Genomic DNA, 25,247 nt, shown 5'->3' with positions numbered 1-25,247 from the left:
TAACAGCATGTTTAGTAAAAGCCCTACTTGATAAGACTTGGTATGCACATCGTTCTGTTTTCCACTAAGAGACGACCTTCGGGCGGACATGAAGAATGCTCTACTGAATGTTAAGGAATGGAAGAGAGACTGGAATATAAAAGGTGTGACTTGTGCCTCTCAAACCATAAATATACTCCAAGGTATTAGGGAGAGGATTGTGAAACTAGGAATAGGAGGCTTCTTTAAGGAATGGTAATTCTACTATGTTCATGTGTGTGTGTTTTTAGTACTTATTTTAAACTTAATAGGACAATGGGCTTGTAACTTGCCACTTGGGACTTTATTCCTAGATTGCCGCTACCACCTACCTCTTCAGCCCTCCTCTCTTGTCTCATGCTCTCAGGCATGTGGGGTTGGGAGAGATTTTCCCTTATGCTCTCAGGAGTTCTTGTGTCAAAGTGTTTCACAATAATTTTGCGGTACACATAGACTCTATTTGTGATGTGGGTGCAGAAACAAGTATTCCTGGTAAGGTGAGACTTTTTATCATTAGTGAAATTGTGTTCAGGTCATAGACAATTTGAACAGAACTTTAGATCCACTTGGGGTTCTTCAGATCGACTCAGACCAATCCCAAAGTCCAGAAATGAACTGTTGATAAATTGGTGGGTAGACTAAAGTTAGAAATAGTAGGGGAAAAAAAGAAGAAAAGCTTATCACATATAGACGCATTGTGACTTTTTCCTGCTTCAATAAAATGGTATTTGTAAAATTGCTTCTGATAGTACCTGGACCATAGAGTGCACGATGTGTTTGCAGTTGTTATTATTCTCTGTTAATTGGTCAAGAATCAGAATTCTCATCATAGCTGAAACTCTCTTGAAATAATAGATCCCTTCTGATTTCTATGTAAATTATTACTGTATCTATTACTATTATTACACACACAATCTTTTCTATATTCAAAACATAATTCATTATGAATAATAATAAAAATTTCTGTTGAATATAAGGATCAGGGTCTTTTAGTCATTAGTGGAATTAGCCTTTTTATAAAATGTTCCTCCATAAGCATATTGTACTGAAAGGATTCTATAGCAGATATTTGCTGGTTTTCACTGCCTGGCAATTACTCTCTCTCCTTCTGATACTAGCACCCCAATTTTCTATTGGAATACTACTTTTCTCTCCAGTGTGCAATTTTTGGGACTGCAGAGAATGCTGTCTCACCCTTTCCTAATCAGTGCTGAACAGGGGAGCCAGGTCATTTAAACTCCCTCTCTGGGACTCTGAACTGAGTGTGAGGGTTAAAAGAAAAAATACTGAAGCTAATTAATCACAGTGAGATTCACTGAGAAGGCAATTTTGTAAACCCTGGCTCCAAGGAGGTACCCAGGTCCCTGCCTTCCTGGGCCTGGCTTTCCAGAAATTCTTTGAGTTCCAAGAGCTACTCCATAAGCTTGCAAGTGTTCACGTTTGATTTATATTAGTTATCATTGTTTTTATTGCTTAAAACAAATAAATAAAAAACCCTAATTAAGCAAAAGAATAATAATTTTAATAAAAAACCTGATTATCTCTCCATTCCTTTTTCCCTTTCTGCAGGATATGAAGTATATAATTTGAATCTTTCAAAATGTGCCCATAATAACTTGAATTTAAAGTAAACTATAAATAAACAGCAAAAGGCTATCTTCACTTTATGTTAAACCACAGACTCCACTCAGAGTTCAGGTATTTGTTGGCAGGTTAGGGAGCTAACTGAACAATTAGTACTCTGTGTAGGCAGGCTCAGAGACCAATTTGTACCCCGTATCATCATCATGATGTTTAGTGCCATGATAGCAGTATGGGATTCTGCAAAATTCTTCTGGATACTATATTTTAAGTTTGCTGGTCTTATTTACTTGGGGCATTTGTTTGTTTTTATTATTGTTTTGCTTTTACTTCTCCCTAAATTTTTATGCTAAGATCCTTTAAGAATAAATACAGGGTTTGGCACAAATAATGTTCCTTTTTTATTACAAAATCTTTTATTACAAAGTCATAATCATGTAATTCTGTAACATAATATGATATTCAAGCACACCATGTAACATTTTAGGTGAAATGTCCAAATTAAAACTATAAATTATTACACCAATATTATTATCTTACCAACCACATTTAAGCAGGCATTACTTCTGCCAGATCCTGTATATTACCCTATACTTTCTATGCCTATATACCAAGATATATTCTGCCTCAAAGTACTGTAAAATTTTATATATTCATTGCTTCACTTTCAAAGATTTCCTAGCCTTCTTACATTCCTATGAACCTTTCTCCTGCGCATTCCTGCTCCAAGTTCCCACAATTCTTACATTAGAGCCTAAGTGAAATGCCTCTTGCCTTTGGAAGAGATGCAGTTTACTCTTTGGCAAGAAGACACTGGTTGATCTCTGGAATGCTATCAGATTTGTGTTTTGGACCATTCACAAAGACCTTTGGATATATCCAGAGGCAAGCCTCAGTTTATTTTCTTCAAACACTGGAGAAGCAGCCACTGATAGGCCAGTTTTAGTCACCAATTCTTTAACTGAATATTCCTCAGAACATACTCTAGCTTCATCTTCAGGGATATTACCTTTAAATTTCTCAAAAAATGTCTTTCTCTTTGTTTAGTCTCACTTTCATTTTTGTCTCAGACATTTGTTTTCTTTGACTAGCTGTCAACTGCGAGTTTTCCTGCTCAGTAAACTTCATCTTGGGCAATTCTGATATTCACTGTCTTTGAAATTCCTTTTTCAGTTCAGGGATTAACCTTTTTTAGTTTGATCTTTTGTCTGCTCTCTTCTCTCTCTGGTCATAATCACTAGTTCTTAATCGCTATCTTTATTCAAATTAGAAGCTCTATTTATGGCTTCAGCGGAGAATGGAACAATCAGACCTGACACTGAGCCCAAAAGTAACTTGGCCCATGTGCCACCTCCCCGCAGGGAATACCACAAAGAGAGCCAGGTGCTGCTTTTTTGGCATTTTCCCAGAACATGCTTTCTGGCTTCTCCAGAGGCTAACAGTCATTCATAATTTGGCTGTCAGCTCTGGTGCTTTCTATGATTATTATCACGTTTTAGCCCATAGTAGCCAGCCAGTGAAAGTCAATGAAAGCCTTTTTAAAAAACCTCTCATTTTGGCCTGATAGATTCCTATGCACTCCTGATTCTGAAGATGAGACTTCCCTCCTTATATATACAAAGTAGCACAATTAACCCAGTGTATTCTCCTCCATATGTCCCTGTCCTTCCAATCTTATACCTGACCCAGCACCAAATCCTGCCAATTTTGCCTCCTGTATTCCTTAGATTAGTAAACTTCTCTGCATCTCCATAGGATAAGTGTCTATCATCTCTTGTATAGACCACTAACATTGCTTTTTAAGTGGTCTACCAGGCACTCACTTTTGATCCTTTCGTTTCATTCGCAGTACAATAGATGAGTGGTTCTCAAAGTGTGGTCCCCGGACTGACAGCATCATTATCAACATCAACAGGGATCTTGTTAGGAATGCAAATTCTCCTACCCACACCCAGACAAATGGGATCAGAAACTTGGGGTAAGGCCATCCAGTTTACAGAGTACTTCAAGTGATCCTGACATGCACTGAAGTTTGAGTCCCAAAAGTAGAGCGATCTCTTCAAAGCAGAGATCAAATGTTATATTTCTGTTCAAGGACCTTTGATGAAGTCCATTTGCTTTTAAGATAAAGGTAAGAAGTGTTAATGTGGCTTAAACATCCTGCATGTTGGGGACTCTGCCTCTGTCCCCAGCCTGAGTGCACACCGAGCTCCGTTTTGCATTCTCTGCGTCGCCACACTTGTCCTCCTGCGCACGGTCACTGCACCAGCTCTTGCCTACCTGTTCCCTGGAAAATCTATGTCGATTTGCTACGTATTACTTGTCAGCTCTCAGTTCCACTGACAGTTGCTTATCCAGGGATTCCTGACAACCTTCCAACACTGCCCCCCTCAACTAAACCAAAGGCCCCAAGTACATGTCACCCATTTTGCATGGCTGTTGCCCCATCAGCAAGTTTACCTCTATCTTTCTGATTATTTAATTAACATTGTCACATCTGTTTAACTGTTGCTGGGCTCACATGGTATATATTGGGTATTCTTCCTCAGTATTCAATCCCTACTACTTAATCAGGTATGACATACCATTGCAACAAACAAAAGATTTTTAGTAACCCAGTAGCTAACACCATTGACCATTCACTTTGTAGACACCAGGCTAAGACTTTAATATAGATTTTATCATTTAATCTTTGGGAAAAATTCTTTTTGTTCACTTAGCAAATAAATATGTATCACATTCTATATGCCAAACATGATTCTAAGCACTTAGCAAATATTTATTTATTTAATTACCTGAGGATCTGCAGAGAGAGAGACAGAGAGAGAGAGAGAGAGAGAGAGAGAGGAATATTGATGTGAGAGAGAAATAGATTGGTTGCCTCTTGTATGCACCCCGACTGGGAATCAAACTCCCAAACTTTCGGTGTATGGGATGGTGCTCCAGCCAATAAGCTACCTGGCCAGGGCAAATATCAATTCCTTTAGATCCGATAATGACCAGGTTAAATATATACAACAATTATGTTCATTTTTACAAATGAGGAAACTGACGTATTTATCACAAAATGGTCAGTCAATATGTGGACACTGGTAGCTAGACTTCAAAACATGTTGCTTTAAAAATAGATGTTGAGAATTGAGATTCCAGCTTACAATTGCAAAGAAATATATATAGGAATTAAAATTTCTTTAAAAATATCTGTTCCTCTGGAGTCATTCATTGTTCATTAGAACAAAGTAGATCCTCCTTGCTCTTATTCTGGAAACTAGTGGCCAAGAACATTGGGTCCAGAATAGTATAAGTTCTAGATAATTTTCCTGTCCTCAAGAGAGTGTGGAGGGCTGAGTGAGAGCAGGGAGAAGTCTAGCTTTGTTATATTATTGGGGTGCATATAATGCAAATAAAGAAATATTCAAGACAATTGACACACTCACAGTCGCTAATCCAAAGCCTCTCTGTATGTGTTCCTGCTATCCACACTGTCTTTCAGATGAATTCCTTATAGGCTGCTTTGTTGAGTCAGCTTTAAAAATTAACTTCCCTCATAGAGCCACGTTGCCCAAAAACAATAAAGGTAGAGAAAAGGGCTAATTTAATTAAACTTTCATACTCTGGTTTCTCTTCAGATCGTATAAATCTTTCGCCTTTTAATTAAATTTTTAGTTATATCTTAGGGTGTGTTCACATAATTCATCAGTTAATATTTCTAAAGTATTTACAAGTTTTTACTGCAACAATTACTTAAAACAGAAAAAAGAATGCTTTGTCTATAAATTTTATCTCCCTGGATCTCGCTAGACTACTACATAAAGTCATATGCTTTTCATGACCACATTATGATGGTTTGCCTTCCATTGGTCTTACTGCCAGAAACTTCTCTTCCTCTTTTTTTCTTTTCTTGTTAAAAGATTTTATTTATTTATTTTTAGGGAGAGGGGAAGAAGGGGAGAAAGGGAGTGAGAGAAACGTCAATGTGTGGTTGCTTCTTGTGCACTGCGAACTAGGGGCCTGGCCTGCAACCCAAGCATGTGCCCTGACTGAGAATCAAACTGGCAACTCCTTGATTCGCAGGCCGGCACTCAATCCACTGAGCCACACCAGCCAGGGCTTTCTCCTCTTTAAGATGTTTCTCAGTTGTATCTGTAAAAGGTGGTGGGAGTTTCATCTGGACCCCAGACCTGTCTGTCAGCAGCAATCCCCATCTGCTCTGTCCTTGTCTTCCTTTGTCTACTACAAGTCTGAGAACCACTTGATGCAGCCTCATCTCTGCTACTACCCTTCGAATGTGTGGGCCTCAAATTCCACACTCAGCTTTCCCAGAACTCTACCCCTCAGGGTGCCAGAGTTTTTGGGTTCACATTGCAGTTTGAAAACTGGCTGTTTGAATCAAATTTTGTCTCTCCAGCAGCTTTGATTGTGCCGAGATACTCCATCTCTTCCAGAACATTACCCTTAATTTCTTGTTTTCTGCTAACAGTAGAGGCTTTAGGCCAGTTTGCAGGGCAAGGGAGTGACTGTGAGAAACAAACTCTCCACTTTCCTTGGCTCCTTCCTTCACCCTTTTCAACATAAAATTCTTGCTCTTACAGTTATGAAAACAGAAACAAAATATTGTACATACCATACATACATTAACAGATACTAAGAAGGTCACCGGAATAAAAGAAAAAACATCTATCTATAGAGGTAAACACTGCATTAGATAGGGCATTGCCATGACAACAGCTTCTGATCAGACCAAATTTTGCAGGCTGATCATCTTTTGAACTCATGTGAAACTAATTAGCACTAGCTTTGCAAGGATTAAATAAAAACACATCACTGTCATTAATGAGGAGTTTCTGAAACTTCAAGTGAAACCTACAATAAGAGAATAGGAAGGTCGAGCCACAAAGAAGTCAACAGCCTAAGTAAGAGATAATATGATAAAAGTGTGGACAGAAAGATTGTAGGAAAGAGGCAAGTTTAATCAACTCACAGCTGAATAATCTGAAAATGAACTGATTGATTAACATACTTAATAGAAGATGATATGAGAAAAAAGGCAGGAAGGAGGGATTTAGAAGTAAAAAAATCCACAAGTGAGAAATGTTTAATTTTAGAGATACAAATACTCAAGTCCATAGAGGGGAGGACTTCAATTACACAATTAAACTGATCCCATTGGCATCTTTCTCTGTAGCATACATGATCCTAAATTACCAAGTAGTTGAATGCTCAAAAGAAAGTGACATATTTGGCAAACATGATAAGAGACTAGATTAAAAGAGAACACATTTGTTTCTTCCTCTCCCACCACAGTGGAAAAATACAACTGTCTTCCCATCGAAGGCTGACCCTGCCTCATAATTCTGGAATCTAAATAACTAAAGTAACCTCATTCCACTTATTATCTCTGATTTTTTATAAGTCTTCAACTTCTATGTCTCTATTTTCAATTATAATTTCAATATAATCACAGTTATACTTGAAATATAATCACAGTTAAAGAAACTTCACCTTCCCAAACATTGTTCCTATTTTTCCTCTCTTTACAAATAGCCATACCATCCATATTCCTGCATAAGCCTCCACCTGGAAATCAATAATTTTTCCTTCCATTCCCTTAACCCGAAGTCTAGTCAATTACTACATTTAGTCAATTAAAATGCAATGCTATGTATTTATTAAATCTCACTTTCTTTTTCCTTCCTATTGTGACTTCATTGTAATGAACCCCTAACTGTTACCACTGATACTAGTCTTGCTTTCCTCCAATTCATAGTAAACTCTGTGACTTGAATGTTTTTTCCATGTTTTAATGTTTCAAAAACAGTTTTATTATAAAAGTAATGTTGGGGAGTAAGGAGTTAAGAGAGTTGTGTAGCTTATGTGATGTGTTCTAGGGAGCCATGCTTTATAAACCCATTCAAGTTTAGATTCAGAAAATATTATGAGTCTCTTGGCCTGTGAGTCAAACTAAGGACATTAGACCAGGTCACCTTTTTTCTTTCCTTCCCGTCCCTAGAAGCATCTCTCTGGTAGTCAGGAGGGATCACAGGCTAGCTGCTTCAAGTATGAAATAGAGATGTTTAATAACATAAATGCTCCACACTCTTGTAAGGTGACATTGGGAACCCGTTATGTTACCCTGGACCAGAGACAACATGTAATGCAAAATGCAGGGGCCTATGGAGATAAGCAGGATGTTTTGGACCTCTCCCTGACTCTTCACTGGTTGCACATACTGATAAAGCTTCATAGTAAAATAATCTCTGATTGATGGGAATCTTATGGGATAATATGAACCTTTGTATTAGCTTAATGTTTACTGTACACTATTTTGAAAATACACAAACATAATAAATGTAAGCAGTCTATAGTGCAACATACAGAAATATTTTGTCTTTATTTTCTAGTCTTGTATAAACCTATTTAGTTATCTCAACTACTTACCTGTGTAGATTTAATAGCAACAATGTATGCTTTTTTTTTTTTTTACACAATAGTGAGAACCAACAGATATCTTATTCTCTTGCCAGTTTTTTCCTAACTTAACTTTAAGTTGTGAGCATTTGCTCTTGTTACCAAGAACAAAAATTGATTTTTAATGGCAGGATAACATTTCTTTATATGAATGTACCATATACTTTATGAATGTACCATAATTTATTCACCATTTGCTGACTGCTGGTCATAAAGAACATTTTCACTTTTGTTCTGATGTAAATATTACCACAATATGCAATTTATACAATGAATCTATGATGGCATTATCTCCCTAGGACTGATGTAGAGAAAGGGGAAACTTAGATGAAAGAGCATGGACAATTTCAAGGAGATTACACACACACACACACACGTATATATATTTTTTTTTCTTAAAAATGATGTAGGAACTCATATCTTTTTTTTTAAAGGATAGAACCCTGTTTATCAGCATCTTGACATTATAGAGCATTATCTTTTAAGGTATATGTGTGTATGGTAAATGGAGGCAGTCTGGCGTCCTCACCTAGGTGTCTGGGTAATTAAGGAAAGCAGTTTTTCACAACCTTGAAATGGTCTGACAAAGTAGTGTTCTCACAGCTTTGAGACGGGGTCTCACAGCCTTGAGTCTGGGTCTCGGAGCCTTGGGTCTGATAAATGGTTCCCATAACATGAAGTTGGCTCGCTTGCACAGCTCATGCTATGTTACCTAAGAATTTTGGCTTGAGGCAGGATTTGTTCCTTCTAGTACTTAAGAAGGTAGGGGCTTCTGAGTGGGGGCACAGACTTAGACACATGCTTGTGGCCTGCATGGCTCCATCGAATAAAGGCATGTCAGACATCCCAATGGCTCCATGAATATTCCTTCATATGCATGAATCCCATGAACCTGCCAGGCACTGATCAGTCACAACACAACGTGCTTCTTTGAATTTGATTAAAAATTATAACCAAGTTTTTATTTTATTCACTTTTGATAACTAGTAAATTTATATTTATTTGTTATTCATATTTAATTATAAATGGATAGACCAATTGTCTATTTTCCAAATTGCTTTTACTGTTTAATTTGCTGAATTGAAGGAATGTTTTATCAGTTATACTTATCAATGATAATATCCCTTCAATATTTCAAATTCATCTTTATTTCAAAGTTTTGGTAAATTGTCCTTTGATTTTTGGAGGGCATTTTGTGTATACAAAAATTATTAAATTTTATATAGCCAAGTATATATCTTTCCCTATTGCTTCCCTTGTGTATACTTAGAAAGTATTTCATAACTAAAGATCAGTCAAATCAATATGCTATTCTAAGTTTTAATTGTAATTTGTTTTATGTGACTTTCAACATCTTTGGGAATATTTACATACTTTTTATATAGCAAAGAACAACTTAATATATTTTTTTCAAATACATAGCAGATTCTTCCCAACAATATTTATTGTATAATCTTTCCTTTGCATAATGTTTAATGATGCTTTATTTATCAAACAATTTCAGGTGTTGTGAATTTATTTCAAGAATATATATCTATTCCATTGGTTTATCTGTTGATTATAGTGATATTTTACATTGTTTATATAAATTTCCCCTTCCTAATTTTTTCTTGAATTCTATGTGACTTGTTTATTCTTCTAAATAAGACTAGAATTATTTTTTTGTCAAGTCCATCCTTGAATAAACAAATGGTTAGCATTTTGAAGAAACATTTTATATTGTCTATTTAAATTATTTGAAAACAATGACACATCAAAATTATTTGTTCTTCTCAATGAAAACATTTCTTTCTGTTAAAATTGTTCATATCCCAGAGTAAAGGTTGGTAGTATCTTATATTTCCTCATTTTCTTAATTATTTCTGAAATAAAGTAAAACCAATGATTTTGCAATTTATACTTTACTGGGAGACGCTACAGGACTCCTAATTCTAAGAATTTCATTTTGGTTTTACCGAGTCTTTAATGGGAACTGCCTTATGACCCAGGGATCCCACTTCTGGGAATTTATCTGAAGAAACCCAAAACATGAATTCGAAAGCACATAAGCACTCCTATGTTCATCGCAACATTATTTACAGTCACCAAGATATAGAAGCCACCCCATTGCTCATCAGTAAGTGAAGGAATAAAACAACCATGGGACATTTACACAATGGGATACTACTTAGCTATAAAAAAGAAAATTTTATCCTTTGTGTTAGCATGGATAGACCTGGAGAACCTTAGGCTAAGTGAACTAAGCCAGTCAGAGAAAGATAAATACCATGTGATTTCACTCATAGGTGGAATCTAATGAACAAACTGAATAAGCAAAATAGAGGCAGACTCATAGATAGAGAGCAGGCTGACAGCTCTGGGCATGGGGGTTGGGAATGAGGGATCAAGTGAAAAAGAAAAAGAACTCAAGCACGTGGACAACAATGTAGTGATTGCAAGGGGACAGGAGTTTATATAGAGGGATAAATGGTAAAGGAAAAAATACAATAAATGAAATATGTTTTTAAAAAATATATATATGCATAGCCTTTATAAACAATGTATATATTTTTAAAGTTTCCAATAGGTAAATATATTTTTCATGGCTTAGAATTTTTGGAATAAGGTTGTAAATAAGAATGGTGATAGTCATCTTCGGCACATTTGTATTTGTGAGGTGGCGATACTGTTCTTATGTTAAGGAAGTTGCTTTCTAGTCCATCTTTACATCAATTACTGATTTTATTTTTTCACTTACTTGCTTTCATTACATCCTTTTCCTTGTACTAAGAATATGATTTTTCTTATTAGGACTTTAATGTATGAGTTCCTTATGTAAATCTTCCTTAAATTATTGACAAAATGTTAATCTTCTGTACAAATTGTTACTGATTTTATTTGAGTAATTTTGCATACATCTCTAGAAATGACTATGTATTTTTTGTCATGGGGCCCTCCATTTTAAATTTTGGTGTTAAGACTAGGATATCTATGTAAAGAATTAGATGAAATAATAAAAGCATTGCACTGTTCCTAGCAAATTTTTAAATGTAAAATAAATGCTAAGCATTGTTATAAATACTTATTTAATGCAGCAGGTAGTATATTGAGAAGCATTTACAGCATGAAGTTTATATTTCCCTGAGATTTTGAGACTAGTAGACCCTGATTCCCCTCTTTTTAAGTTCTTTGATAACACATCCAATTACTTTTATTATGTATTTTATTTTTTTCTACTATTTGAGTTAATTTTGATCATATGCATTTTCCCCAAATTGCCTATGGCATTATTTTAAAAAATATTAACATCTCACTGTATATATACCTTTAAAATACAACAGCGACAGAAATAGTAACCTCTTCTGAGTGTTTTTATGTCATTTTCCATGGATGTAATTGTGTTTATCTTTATAGAAATCAGATGCATAATTACCTCTTGTTATGAAGTGAATGTTTATATCTTCCCAAAAGCCAAATGTTGAGGCCTTAACTGGTTACAAGGGTGGAACCATGAACGCACAGGATTAGTGTCCTTCTAAGAAGTTACCCCTTACACCCACAAACCCACAAAGAGACACAAACCCTACTGACACCTTGCTTGAACTTCCATTCCAGCCTCCAGAATTGTGAGAAAATAAATTTCTGTTGTTTAAGCCACATAGTCTTTTATTATGGTAGCCCTAGTGGACTAATATACTTCCCTATTAAATTGTTCTACATTTCCATACCTGTTATTACAAATGTCTATCACAATACTTTCTTTATTGTATTGCTCATACAAATTTCTACATGAATAAAATAAAATTAAAAAAAAACCCTCATCCTCCTTTCTGAACGAATGAACTTGCCATTCAGTTACCCATGTGTGTATATGTTAATATCACTCATTATCTTTAGGTGCACTTAAAAAAAATCATATTTCTGAGCTTGGAAAGCAGAGACACATCCTGAATATCTTGTCTTTGGTGTCTGAAGCACCAGTAGGTATTCTACAATATCATCTGTTTGTCTTTTTCTAACTTTAAAAATATCACAATGTAGTAGATAAAAAGGTGACAACTACTTCGCTCACCATGTGTTCATCTATGACTTAAAATTTTTCTTACTTTTATGCCATGTGAAAGACATGCTAGATGTGTCTTTTAAAAATGCAGATAGGAAGACCATCCGGGGCTTCTGGCACATTGGCACATTGTTCTGTCACTGGGGACAGCTGCTCTGGACACAGCGTGCTTGGTTTCCACTCCAGGATCTACCTTGGCTCTCTGTGAAATTTTTAGGCAACATCCTTAACCTCTCCATCTCTCAGTTATTCATATAAAAAAGTGAGAAAAATTACCACACGATAGTTTTGTGCATAGAAAATGAATTGATATGTGTGAATTACTTAGAACAGGCCCTGGCACATAGCAAGCACTCAGTAATTGTGAAGTGTAATATATGCTACACACACATATAAATGGCTTAAGACATAGATATTTTTAAATACTGAATATAAAACTATCACATACAGTGGTAACAATAATAAACTTTCTACTTCCTTTGAGGGGCAGGGTTGCAGGAAATTTTACATGGTGTGACCTATTTACTTAACCACTGAGCGGTCAGTCAAAAAGAAAGTGGTATTTTGTAGCATGAATGTGTCACTGCTTGTCATTGACCACAATGCAAAAGCAAATTTGCTCCATTTTAATTTTTATTTTGTTTCATCTTTTAGAGTAATTACTGGACAATTATTTTGTCATAAGCTGTATGCTCATTAGGCAAATCTGGCTCCATGAGATTAAGAAACTCATTTTCTCTTATGTACTGTGCCGCTCTTTAACCTTCAATTTCTAAAAACATATTTTTCAGGTGTCTCTTTTGGAGTAAGTGATTTTCATTCATTTTCATTTTCTTAATTTTCATTGTACTTGTGTACTGAAAGTCCATTTTTTCTTAAAGCTGGCAAACTAACTGATATAAAGCTTTGCATATAACACATGCTCATTAAGTATTTTTAACTTTCTGTGTTTATGTGACACAATGTTAGAAATGGGCATTATCACAAATATAATTAAGCTTCCTTAAAGAACTCGTAAGGAAAAAAAGTAGTAAAGTACAAAATCCTGTTGAACAATACATTCTTTAAAAGATTTTTCATTTAAAAAAGCCTTTCCTCCTTTGTGCTCCCCTAGCTGCTGTGCATCTTTCAGACATACTTTATTATAAGAAGACCATAGTCAGTTTGCCTGTATTCGTCGCCAATTTCACCATCAACTTCACGGAAGCATCAACCAAATTTATTTTGACTTTCTGTTCCAGCTACCTTTCACAATTTCTGGTACATGGGAGGCACAAATATCTACGATTTGAGTAGATGAATGAATGAATGAATGGATGAAAGAAAGTTCAAGCAAACATTCTGACTTCATGTTTTTTTTCTTTCTTTTCTTTGTATGGAGTGGAGAGGGATACATTTTCTATGGTCATGTGCAATATATAATGACAACACCCAAACTCCCAATATCTGGAAATGTCCAACTACAATAAGGTCAACGTTTTGAGGGAGTGGGGTTTCTCCTCCTTGTGATATGAAGGTTCAGATCCTTTAGAAATCCCAAAGCTAGAGAAAGGACAAAGTATTTTTTGTTTGTTTGTTTACAGATGGTAATTATATAAAATAAGAACATAAATTAGATCCTTAAGGCAAAAAAATACAGTATTTTTTACGATGTGATTTTATGAATTGCTAACAGTAGATGCTGATGTGAAGCAAACATAAGTAAAGTCCAAAAGCCAACTCTCATACAGTGATGAGAAGGGAGACTGATGCTTTTTAACTGTGTTTATAATATTAAATGATTAACATGCTGATAGGGCTGGAGTACCCTTAGTTATTGTACCAGTAACTTATATTCCTTCCATTTATATTTCTGTTAAATAGTAAATTAAATGAAGAATTGAGATTCATTAGTAATTATTTCAAAAAATTATGGCATTATTCAAAGCTTGGGGTTAGAGCTCCTTTATTAATGATTGTCAGGTGGTTGACAATGGAAATATTCCCAAGTCTTACACTGACTAAAGATGAAGAGATTTTTGAGCATTTGCATCAATGATAAGAGAAAATATTTAAGACAATTCTTAGCTGTAAGATATCTTTGTAATATCTAATCTGACAGTCTCATTTTATAGCTTGATAGAATTATGAAATAGATATGTAAAGTTAAATTATCACTAATATCACATACTTAGTGATGAAGTAGAAACTTCAAATAATATATTTTGGCTTCTGGTCCAATACTCTTTCCATAGCAATAACTCTTCTCATGACACAGGGAAATATAGTTGTGATACTAAGAATTCAAAATGAAAAAAAGTCCAAATTCAACTTATTGAGTAGATTAGGAAAAAATAACTCAAACGGACAAATAAATTGAAAACAGAAAAGTCTTGCCCAGATACTGAATCAGTCCAGTAGCTTGTCTTGGCCACCTTGGTACATGTCCTTTTACTCCCTCCTTTTCCTTCATGACACTGCCATTGTGTCCTGAGCCCTGCACCTGTAGAAGTCACCAACAATGGGAGCTGAGCAGAATGGCAGTGTAGGTGGACGTTAAAATTTGTTCTTCAGTCTGCCACTCTTAGTCCTTTGATAATGGGAGGTCCTTTACCTCCACAATGTAAGCCAACAAAGCCTGTCTATCAAGAATGATTTCTGCTTTGGGGAGACAGATATCTGTAGAAGTGTTTTCTGGTGGGTAGGATTCTAATAGAGGAGCACTAATAAAACAGATCATTATTATTATCGAACATTTATTGTACTATATGGCACATTCTGTGCTGAGCATTTTATTAGATAGTGTCCATAGATAAGAATATTTTTAATCCTTACCTTATAGAATTGTTTTAGAATTAAATGAGCTAAATCAAAGTGTTCTACAAACTGCCTGGCACATAGATATATCTTTCTTGATAAAAGATAGCTGTTATAACTGCTACGTCATTTAATCTCAATTACCCTATGCAAAGGTTGAGAGTTCATTAATTTGTCAAGTGGTCAGAACTAACACTGGGGACTTTGAGGCCAGAACTCAGAACCATGCTCTTCACCATCGGGTAGCTTCTGCATTTTTCAGGACCTGCTGTGGAATGAGAAGTGGGGATGGGGTCAGAGACTAAGGTGCATCTCCTGTTCCTTATACAGTAGCTGAGCAAGCATTATTAACATGTTCCCCATACCTTAGTTTATGGCTAAACTGGAATAATGACATCCACCCTAGAAGGGTGGTTTTGAAGAAATATATGTAAGGTAACATATAACAGAGTAGTAGTTTGGAACTATGCACACGTTTTCTGTTTTGAATTTTCTCAGTGTGTGACCTTTATCCTAACTGATCTATCTACCTAAGTCATCAGGAGAGTGGGGTAGGTAAGTTAAGGTTGATTTGAGAATAAAAAAGAGAATGTAATTTCACTTTCTGATGTGTAGTAGAAGGTGCAAACTCAAATATTATTCTGAGAGAGGATTTTTCAAATGCCTATTCCTTTTTTTATCAAGATCTAAGACTAACGGAAGCTCTCTGGGTTTTGGCTAAGTTGAGGGGGATGTCAGATAATTGAAGGTAATATTAAACACATTGGGGAGCAAGGAGGCCTCTAAGAAGCCATAGGAGCCATCCCAGTCAGCTTGGTGAATGCAGTCAGATACCTTAAATCTTCAGGAGCGGCTTCCCTGAGCTGTCCTTGGTTCCATGTGGGATGCAGATGCGCCTGGGAAGCTTGCCTGTGGGGAAGGTCAAGGTGTAGCCCTGTGGGTCTGCAGATTTGACTGTCTGGGATGGGACTGAGCTTGCCCACAGCCAGTCCCTTTAAAGGTCAAAACACCAAAGGGACTGATGGGAATCCACAGCAGCCAGGCAGCTCCTGGCTGGCAGGACTGGGTGTCCTTATGGGGAAGTCACAGATCAAAGTTATCCTGGCCTTAAACTTAAACCAGCAGGGAGAGCCAGAAACAACTAGAAAAGAAGCTTGATCCTGAGTTTGGAAGATATTGGACAAGAAGATGCTCTTCCTCCTTCTCCTGGGCTTTACCTAAAGTTTTGAGAAAGCAGGTGAAAGGAGAGAGTATCTGAGAGAACACAAAATTTAAAATGACCAAAAGGGTCAGTTTAAATAGAGGGATAGCAAACTATATGCCTGGTGGTCAAATCTAGCCATTGCTTGTTTACTGGACAACAGCAACACCCTTAATGCATTGTCTGTGGCTGCTTTTGTGCTACATGGACAGAATTAGAAGCTGCGACAGAGACTGTATGGCCCATGAGGGTAAAGTATTTAATACCTGGCCCTTTACAGAACAAGTTTGTAACCCTTGCTTTAAAACATCAGGTTGAACTTATTTTAAAATATAATGTGCATCTTTTTATTTCTATATCTTTATTGATATTTGATGGCTCAAGTGGAAAACCAGAGTAATTTTAAGCAACAAATTCTACATCATCTTTGTATTGCTAGTTAAACCTACACTAAATTAGGTGTCTCTGACATCTGTGTATAGGTAATTATCACTACTAGCTACAGAGTAGTTACAATACTTGATGACTAATAATTTTTCTCTGCCTCTTTTGAAGTGACCATATTTCTTATATATATTTCTTAGCATACAATGTAGTATTAGGGCCATAATTAGGTGACATAGAAGGTGGGAGTGGGGCAGAAAGGGAATAAAAATATGGTACCTTGCCTTACACTATGAAGGCACAGCTGAGCAAGCTAGCTGGGAAGGTGATGGGGCCGGGCTCCCTGAGGCACCCTTCCTTTCTCTTTGATGAGTTCCAAGATTTGTCTGCGTAACTGTAGCCTCGAGGGAGTGGGAGCCAAAAGGGCATACTTTAGCATTAAATAGTCCCTGAAAGAATCTTGATTCCTTATTGAGACATTTTTTTCAGTCCTGCTTCAAGAGAGAAGTCCTGCAATCTAGCTAACTCCTAATTGTTAAGGCGAAGTCATGATTGCCATAGCAACACAATTAGAGCACAGCAAGGTTTAGTGTGCAAGCCTGACACATTCTGGAGTCAACTATTCCTTTGGAGTAGATACACATTTTAGACCCTTATCTTAAAACGTACAGAAAAAGAAAAGAAAAAAAGACAAAGCATATATATGAAATGGCTTACATTTAATTTCAGGAAGCTGTTGTTTGGGATTTTTCTAGATAATTTGCAGAGGACTCCAGATCTGGGCCAGAGAGAAGTTCTTTGGTTTCCTATTAAACACAGATTACTTTCTGTAAGTTCTTCTCTTCTCCATTTATTTCCACCTTCTTAAACCTCTTGAACTTACTCATACTTTCTGCGTTCATCTTATTATTACTTTTTTCTGGGTTCCAAACAAAAGCATTACGGTGAAAGATGAAAATAGGATTATAATGTGCATGTCAATCTTGTTATTGTGGTAGTGGTCAACCTCTCTTATTTGGGGACCCTTGTGTCTGTCTATTGCTTGCCAGGAGGAAAACTCTGATCAAAGCTATATTGTTTAACCTCTGTCTCCAAGTTATTCTATATTTAACTAGTAAAAGACAACTGTTCTATTTCAGTAGACTTCTTCGGTGAAGAGATTTTTTTAGGTATAATTTACATTTTTCTTCTTGACATTTGCTACCATTTACTTTGGTCCTGTTTCCATGTAATTTGGAAACACCTGGTCAACTTTTTAACAGAGCTATTTTATATTCTTAAAAAGTTATCAAAAAATCCTTGGCTATCTTTAATAGTAATCTAAGTTTCTTTAACATCTTTTTAAAAAAAATGTGCTGATCTTTAAATACAAAGCTATAATTGTTAAGACATTAATTTGAGTTGTTTCATAGAGTGGTGATACGTTTGCATTTATCCAATCACATCTTTTTTACTTCAATCCCTAACATGTTGCTTATGCATCTTTAAGGGAAGGTGTGGCAAGTAGGGGTCTGCGACTTCAAAAGCAAATGAGAGAATTATCAGGCCATGGGATTCCATATTTCCTGTCTCAATCAGTGAGGGAAATTCCTCCTTTTAGAGGTCCTAATAAACACTTCCAGGATATGTTCGTTAGACTACTCCTCTCTGCCGGTGGACGCCTCTGAGTAAGCGTCGGTGAAGTCTCCTCTCCTGCAGTCGTCATGTCTAAGTCAGAGTCCCCCAAAGAGCCAGAACAGCTACGGAAGGTCTTTATCGGAGGTTTGAGCTTTGAAACAACAGATGAGAGCCTGAGGAGCCATTTTGAGCAATGGGGAACGCTCACAGACTGTGTGGTGATGAGAGATCCAAACACCAAGCGCTCCAGAGGCTTTGGGTTTGTCACATACGCTACTGTGGAGGAGGTGGATGCAGCCATGAATGCAAGGCCACACACGGTGGATGGAAGAGTTGCGGAATCAAAGAGGGCTGTCTCAAGAGAAGATTCTCAAAGACCAGGTACCCACTTAACGGTGAAAAAGATTTTTGTCGGTGGAATTAAAGAAGACACTGAAGAACATCACCTAAGAGATTATTTTGAACAGTATGGGAAAATTGAAGTGATTGAAATCATGACTAATCGAGCCAGTGGCAAAAGAGAGTTTATGCTTTTGTAACCTTTGATGACCATTGACTCTATAGACAAGACTGTCATTCAGAAATACCATACTGTAAATGGCCACAACTGAGAAGTAAGAAAAGCCCTATCTAAGCAAGAGATGGCTAGTGCTTCATCCAGCCAAAGGGGTCGAAGTGGTTCTGGAAACTTTGGAGGTGGTCGTGGAGGTGGTTTTGGTGGGAATGACAACTTTGGTTGTGGAGGAGACTTCAGCGGTCGAGGTGGCTTTGGTGGTAGCTATGGTGGTGGTGGTTATGGTGGCAGTAGGAATGGCTATAATGGATTTGGTAATAATGGATGCAATTTTGGAGGTGGCAGAAGCCACAATGATTTTGGCAACAACATTAAATCTTCAAATTTTGGACCCATGAAAGGAGGAAACTTTGAAGGCAGAAGCTCAGGCCCTTATGGTGGTGGAGGCCAATACTTTGCCAAACCACAAAATCAATGTGGCTATGGCGGTTCCAGCAGTAGCAGTAGCTATGGCAGTGGCAGAAGGTTTTAATTGCTGCCAGGAAACAAAGCTTAGCAGGAGAGGAGAGCCAGAGAAGTGACAGGGAAGCTACAGGTTACAACAGATTTGTGAACTCAGCCAAGCACAGTGGTGGCAGGGCCTAGCTGCCACAAAGAAGACATGTTTTAGACAATACTCATGTGAATGGGCAAAAAACTCGAGGACTGTGTTTGTGACTAATTGTATAACAGGTTATTTTAGTTTCTGTTCTGTGGAAAGTATAAAGCATTCCAACAAAGGGTTTTTAATGCAGTTTTTCTTTATTCTTTTTTTCTTTTTTTTGCATCCATGCTGTTGATTGCTAAATGTAATAGTCTGATCATGACGCTGAATAAATGTGTCTTAAAAAAAAAAAAAGACACTTCCTTGGTTTCTCTTAGTCTGGATCCACAGAATAAAATTTCATATTCTTCTTTAGAAAAACTAAACAACCACCTATGCAAAACAAACTATTAACTACTTTGTTATGCAAATAGTTCTTAAAAGAAATCTTAGCAAATGTGGCAATCACAATTGTTTAAAAACTTAAAATTCTTAACAGTGCTCTAAAATGATGGTGGATCTTATAAAATAGTGTTTGAAAAATGAAAGAAAATCTGTAACATTCTTTTAAGTGTTCATAATATGTGTTAAATTATCATATTGTAATTATAAAAGACTGGGTGTTCCATTTTTGCCAAATTTGTATGTTTATAAGACTGATGTAAGAATATTTTATCTCATAAAATATTCATCATTTCTTGTTTTATTGAATAGACTTTATTTTTAATTTTAATTTTTTTTTTGTTGTTCAAGTACAGTTGTCTCCATTTTCCTGCCACCACTTTCCTCCTCTCCACCCACCCCCACCTCCCTCCCTCGATCCTTCCCCACTTTGGCTTTGTCCATGGATCCTTTATACATGTTCCTTGATGACCAATTTTAAGTGAAGGAAGCTCATAGTCAAGGAAACCACAAGTGAAGACAAAGACACTGAGATAAAGACATGCTTAAGTCCCACTTCCCACCAGGAAATAGGAAAGGTCATGGTGTTATATGTGGTACACTCATCAATTCATTTAATAAATATGATTTGTTATCATCTTCATGTTGAGTACTATTCAAGTTGCTCTTAATAGAGCTGGTAAAGAAGATACAGAAGTTCTCTCACACAGTTAACATGTTAGTGGAGGACGGAAGATAATAAATAGAGACAAGTAACACAACAATATCAGTTAAGGCAAACTGAAGAAAATAAAATACAGTCCAAGAAAGTGACAAGTGTCTATGTAAATTATATGATAGAGAGATATTTAAAGAGAGATGTGAAAGACAAATGGGAACCAGTCCCTCATGGATGTGGAGGTAAAGCTAGGAACTAAAACACAATAGAAAAAAATACCCTTGTGACAAAACAGAAAGCCATGTGCCTTGTGGAACTGTTTGTATTTTACTTTTTACAACAAATGCATTTCCTGCCCCTCTCTCAGTCCAAATTTAAACCTCCCATTTTCTGTTTCTTCTCCCAAGTTCATAAAACCATCTATTTTGACTCCAGCCCTTTACAATTTTTTCCCATTAATAATGTTTTTAATATTTCAATGACACTGGGGAAATTTCATACCTAAATCCATATTATGTAAATGTTTGTACATCACTCTGTTATGTTTTGAGTGTATATAGTCATCTCTTCAAGAATGTGAATTGTGTTGCTATATTTATTTTGCTCTAAACAGTGATAATCCTTTTGGACAAATGGTATTGAGAAAATAAAAACTTTGAAAATTGTTGAAGATCTACAGGATTCGACATTGACTCTGGAATTATGACTTACTCATTAGATTTTCTCCCTGTAAAGCAGCTTTTAAAAAGGGAAGAGGAATGCCTCCGGGCAGAATAGCCAGAGCATCGTGCACAACAGTGACATGGCAACAACATGTTAGATGAAAGTAAAGGACCTGAAGCTTTAGGTCCTTTGCTCAGATTGCAAACTGAGCTGCTCAGATTGGCCACATTTACCAATGTGTTCTAGAAACTTAGTCCTTGGTTTAACTTAAAGGATTTAAACATGCTTCTTAGCTAGTTGTCTGTTCCCATCCATAAACTTTCAACAATCACCCCTTTTACTTTGTAATAGCAAGGTTCCTTTCTCATCTTAACTTTTGGCAGCCGTCTCTAAACATTGCTGCTATGGCGCAGAAACCCACACTGCTCAGACTGTCTTTAAGAAAGGAGGCAGAAGATTATAATGGTTATGTGCTTAATAAGCTGAACATGTCTCAGTGATGTAGTGTTGTTTTCCAAATGCAGAAGCAAAATAATCACTTAAAATTGTATTCAGACTCCTAAAAAATCACAAACAAGCATTTTGGCAGGAAGAAACTACATGTAAAAATACATATGGTGGTAAATGGCAGTTCCAAAGAAAAACGTTAAAGGAAAGCTTTCTTTTAGTTAGTTCACACGGATGATTTGAGGAAATATTTTCTACCTTTAGAACTGTCAAATGATAGTCAACCAAAATGTTCTTAAATATTAGAAAAATTATTCTGTTAGGTGTCTCTGCACAGGATCTCCAGATGGCATTTCATGTCAACTTGCCGAATTTTAGGATTGGGAGAAATGAGGGAAGATCAAGAATGGCATTCCTTGATTTAATGGGAGCCCTTGGATGAGGTAGAGGGATTCAAAATTTTGCTGTTAAAGTTGCTATTTAAATTGTTTTAAGTATTTAAGGTTAAAAATATCTCTATTTTGTTTTATCTGGGATCTCAGAAATAAGGGTCATACATCGGAGATAAAATCATCTCAGGATGTGGAAAATGGCAACAAGAATGAGACGTCTGGAAACACTAAATGGGCAGTTGAATCCAGGTGGCATAAGGAAGAAGACTGGGGTCTCAGACAACTCTGGTGCCCACCTCCCCAGGCTCTGAGCCTGGCCTGCCACTCTACCTCTGCCGCAGTGAGGCGACCATCCCCAGCCAGGCCTCCGCCAGCTCTGGCACATGCAAAACAGACCTCTCTTTGGGTCATGTGCCACCCGCTTACTGCCTTGAGAATTCTCTGACACAGACTGTATGAGGACATTCTCAGGATCTTGCACAGCATTCAGAAGTGCCGGCTAGTTAACATCTAGGGAGTCAACCTTGTCCAAATGGGGCTAGGAACTGACAGAAAAATACTTTTGTCTTTCATCCCCAAGGCAAACAGCTCTGACACATCTCATGACTCCTCAGAATGTGCCATGAGCTTCAGGGCCAGCCAACTGACTGGTGGCCAGCTTGATAATGCATCCTGGGAGGAGCCTCTTTTATCTTTCCTTTTTCACCTGTCCTGTTCTATGCTCCTGTTCCTTAAAATCAGATGCTCCTCAAAATTACTGGCAATCAGGTCTTTGTTTCAGGCTCTGCTTCCGGGACTGAAACTCAAGTAGTGAGAACTTAAGAGGAGAAATTAGGAAGAAAGCAGGAAGAATAAACCACAGATTGTCCCCCAAACAGTAGACTGTTAATAGATTTATGTTCTAAATCAAGGCTGTGAGTAACTTAGAGAAAGTGAGTTTTATAAAATACTGGGATTTTGGTTGCTGTTTGTTGTTGCTTTTTTTTTTTTTTTTAGTTTCTACTTGATTCAGAGCACAATCCCCAAATGCCTCATTCTCCAGGGTTTCAAATGTGTTGTCTGAATGAAGAGCTAGAGAAATCCATTTCCTTCTAATCCCAGGACAGTAGCTTTTTGACATTATTACATACTTTATGGACTTCTATTAGCTTAGAAGAGAAACCAAAGGAAAACCATTATCTTCAATCTCTAAGGCAGTGATTCTATGTGACAGCAATAATATTTTCTTATTTTATTTCTATTCAACTATATGTATGTATATGTGTGTATGAAAGAAATAGATTTCATTTTAGTTTAACTGATTTTAACTGCCTATTCTAGTTTTTAAAGGACAGTTTAAGTTTGATGTAATGTAGTTCATGACTTTATTGTATTAATGTGAGTTGTTTTCTGTTTATGGTTAGTATAAATCCCTGCTGTTAACATTAAATCTTATTTATAACTTATTTTAAACTTCTGCCAGAGACAATCTTGGTTTTCTATGTCTATCAAATAAAACATTTAACTCTCATAAATCACAATATCAATTTGACCTACTGTGCAAATTGTAAAGTACTTATACTCAATTCCCATGAAATTTACATTTCTGTGATATTCAGGTGGAAACTCAATTTTCTTGCATTATTTAATATCATTGACTTATAAATAAGAGAAAGTTTAAAATGGCAAAGTGGGTTTGTGCATCTTGAGATGTTATCTGTGCACATACATTTCCTTCTCTGATCAAAGCTTTTATCCTAATTCTTTGAAATATTATACCTGTAATTTCAGTAGACATTTCAAAACACATCAGAATGGAAGTATTTTTCAGTATCTAATTTAGCTGGAACAGCAGATGAGGCCTATTTGTTTTCAAAGTTGGTTTTATTTCATTAAGTTAGGATTACTTGTTGTCTAATTACATGTGGAAATAAATAGCCTTTTCATAGGCTAATAAAAAAAAATCACTCACTCAACTTCATTCCAAATTTATTTGGCTGACAGAAAGAATCTCTTAGTCATCATCACCAGAAGAAATTCTCTTTCTCAACATAATAAAATAATGTTGATTTGAATTTCCCCAAATGAGTCAAATTCAAACAATTTGAAAAAGCTGAGGAGAAAAAAATTGGTAAATAGCAGAATTAAAAAGATTTGAATAGTATTCCATTGTACAGGGTGGGTGAGGCAAAAGTAGGTATATAGTTGAGCGTATGTGAAATACAGTTTATTCTTGTATAATCATTTATTAATGATCATATTATTTTCCATAGGAACAACTAATTTTGCCCCACCCTATATAAATATGCCATATCTTACTCAGACTGAAAAATAATGAAATATTGTCATTTGTGATAACAAAACAAATGCATTTTGAGGATATTGTACTAGATGAATTAAGTCAGATGAGAGAGGACAAAAATTCTATGTGATTTCATTCATATGTGGAATATAAAACAAAAAAATAAGAGTTTTAAAAGTATTTTAAAATATTTGAAAATGAGATAAAAAAGCTTTGTTACAATGCCTACTCATTTTAGAATAGTTCTTCAATTAAAAAATCTAAGTTTAAAATTATTGTGCACTTCTACAATAAAATAAAACTTCCTGAGAGATGAGTCTAATTCTAACTTTTAGCAGAAAGACAAAACAAAACACAAGCAACAACAAAACCAAACCAGAAACACATTCACACACACATACATACTTAGGTAGCATTTATCAAGTACTTATTATGTGCCCATAACTATGCTGAGTACTTTTTTGTTTACATTATATCGTTGAATCCTGAAATAACTCTCTCCTCCAGGGTAATGAAAGTATTTTACCATATTTAAGTGAGGGTGAATTTAATATGCAACTAAAACCCTTAGAACAGCTTAACTTGAAGTTAGAATTGACATGATCCTACTTGCTACGCATTCATTAAAATTCCCATAGGCAATACTGAGCTGCCCACCACCACCACTAAGCTCCCTCTTTTACGACCTTCGCACTCACTCATTCCCCATTTGCAGGGCCTGTTAGCTACTGGCAGCTCACAGTTGAGCCCCTCTAGAGTTGCGTGCCTTTCCCAAATTTGTCCCTAGAGTCACTGTTTTGTCAAGGCAAGAGTACTAAGTCCTGGCCCTCTTGCCTCAGTGCAGGCCCTCTTTAAAGGGCCATCCCGTATCCAGAGCTTCTTATGGTCATTTGTGACCTTTGGTGTGGCTCCATGGCCCATCCCTTTCTTCCTCTATCTAATCTAGCCTCCCTCCCTTCATTATAGGTGTCTTTGATGGTCATGGCCAAGGAAAGAATCAGTGAGTTTGAAGATTTGTCAATAGAAACTACTCAAACTGAACTACGAAGGGAACTAATAATGAAAAAAATAATGCAAATTGTAAACTCTAGGACAACCATTAAAAAGGAAAAAAAAAGTGCGTCTTCTTGTGGGTATAGCAAAGCCCTACCAACTCTCCAGCGATGCCATGGGTTTCCCACTTCTTCCCATAGCGAACAG

General features: G+C 36.4%; 1 protein-coding gene and 1 pseudogene across 1 annotated transcript in view; one reads left to right on the top strand and one right to left on the bottom strand.

Annotated features, from left to right (window-relative positions):
• Positions 1-25,247, bottom strand: part of FUT9 (fucosyltransferase 9) — a 73,684-nt gene that overhangs the window by 10,421 nt on the left and 38,016 nt on the right. The window lies entirely within an intron of this gene.
• Positions 18,137-19,371, top strand: LOC129067644 (heterogeneous nuclear ribonucleoprotein A1-like; annotated as a pseudogene).

This window comes from Pteronotus mesoamericanus, unplaced genomic scaffold (genome assembly GCF_021234165.1).
Source record: "Pteronotus mesoamericanus isolate MK-2021 breed Mesoamerican mustached bat unplaced genomic scaffold, CSHL_Meso_final contig_20, whole genome shotgun sequence".
NCBI lineage: Eukaryota > Metazoa > Chordata > Mammalia > Chiroptera > Mormoopidae > Pteronotus > Pteronotus mesoamericanus.
The sequence above is the reverse complement of the archived record's forward strand: the minus strand, read 5'-3'. Positions and strand labels throughout refer to the sequence as shown.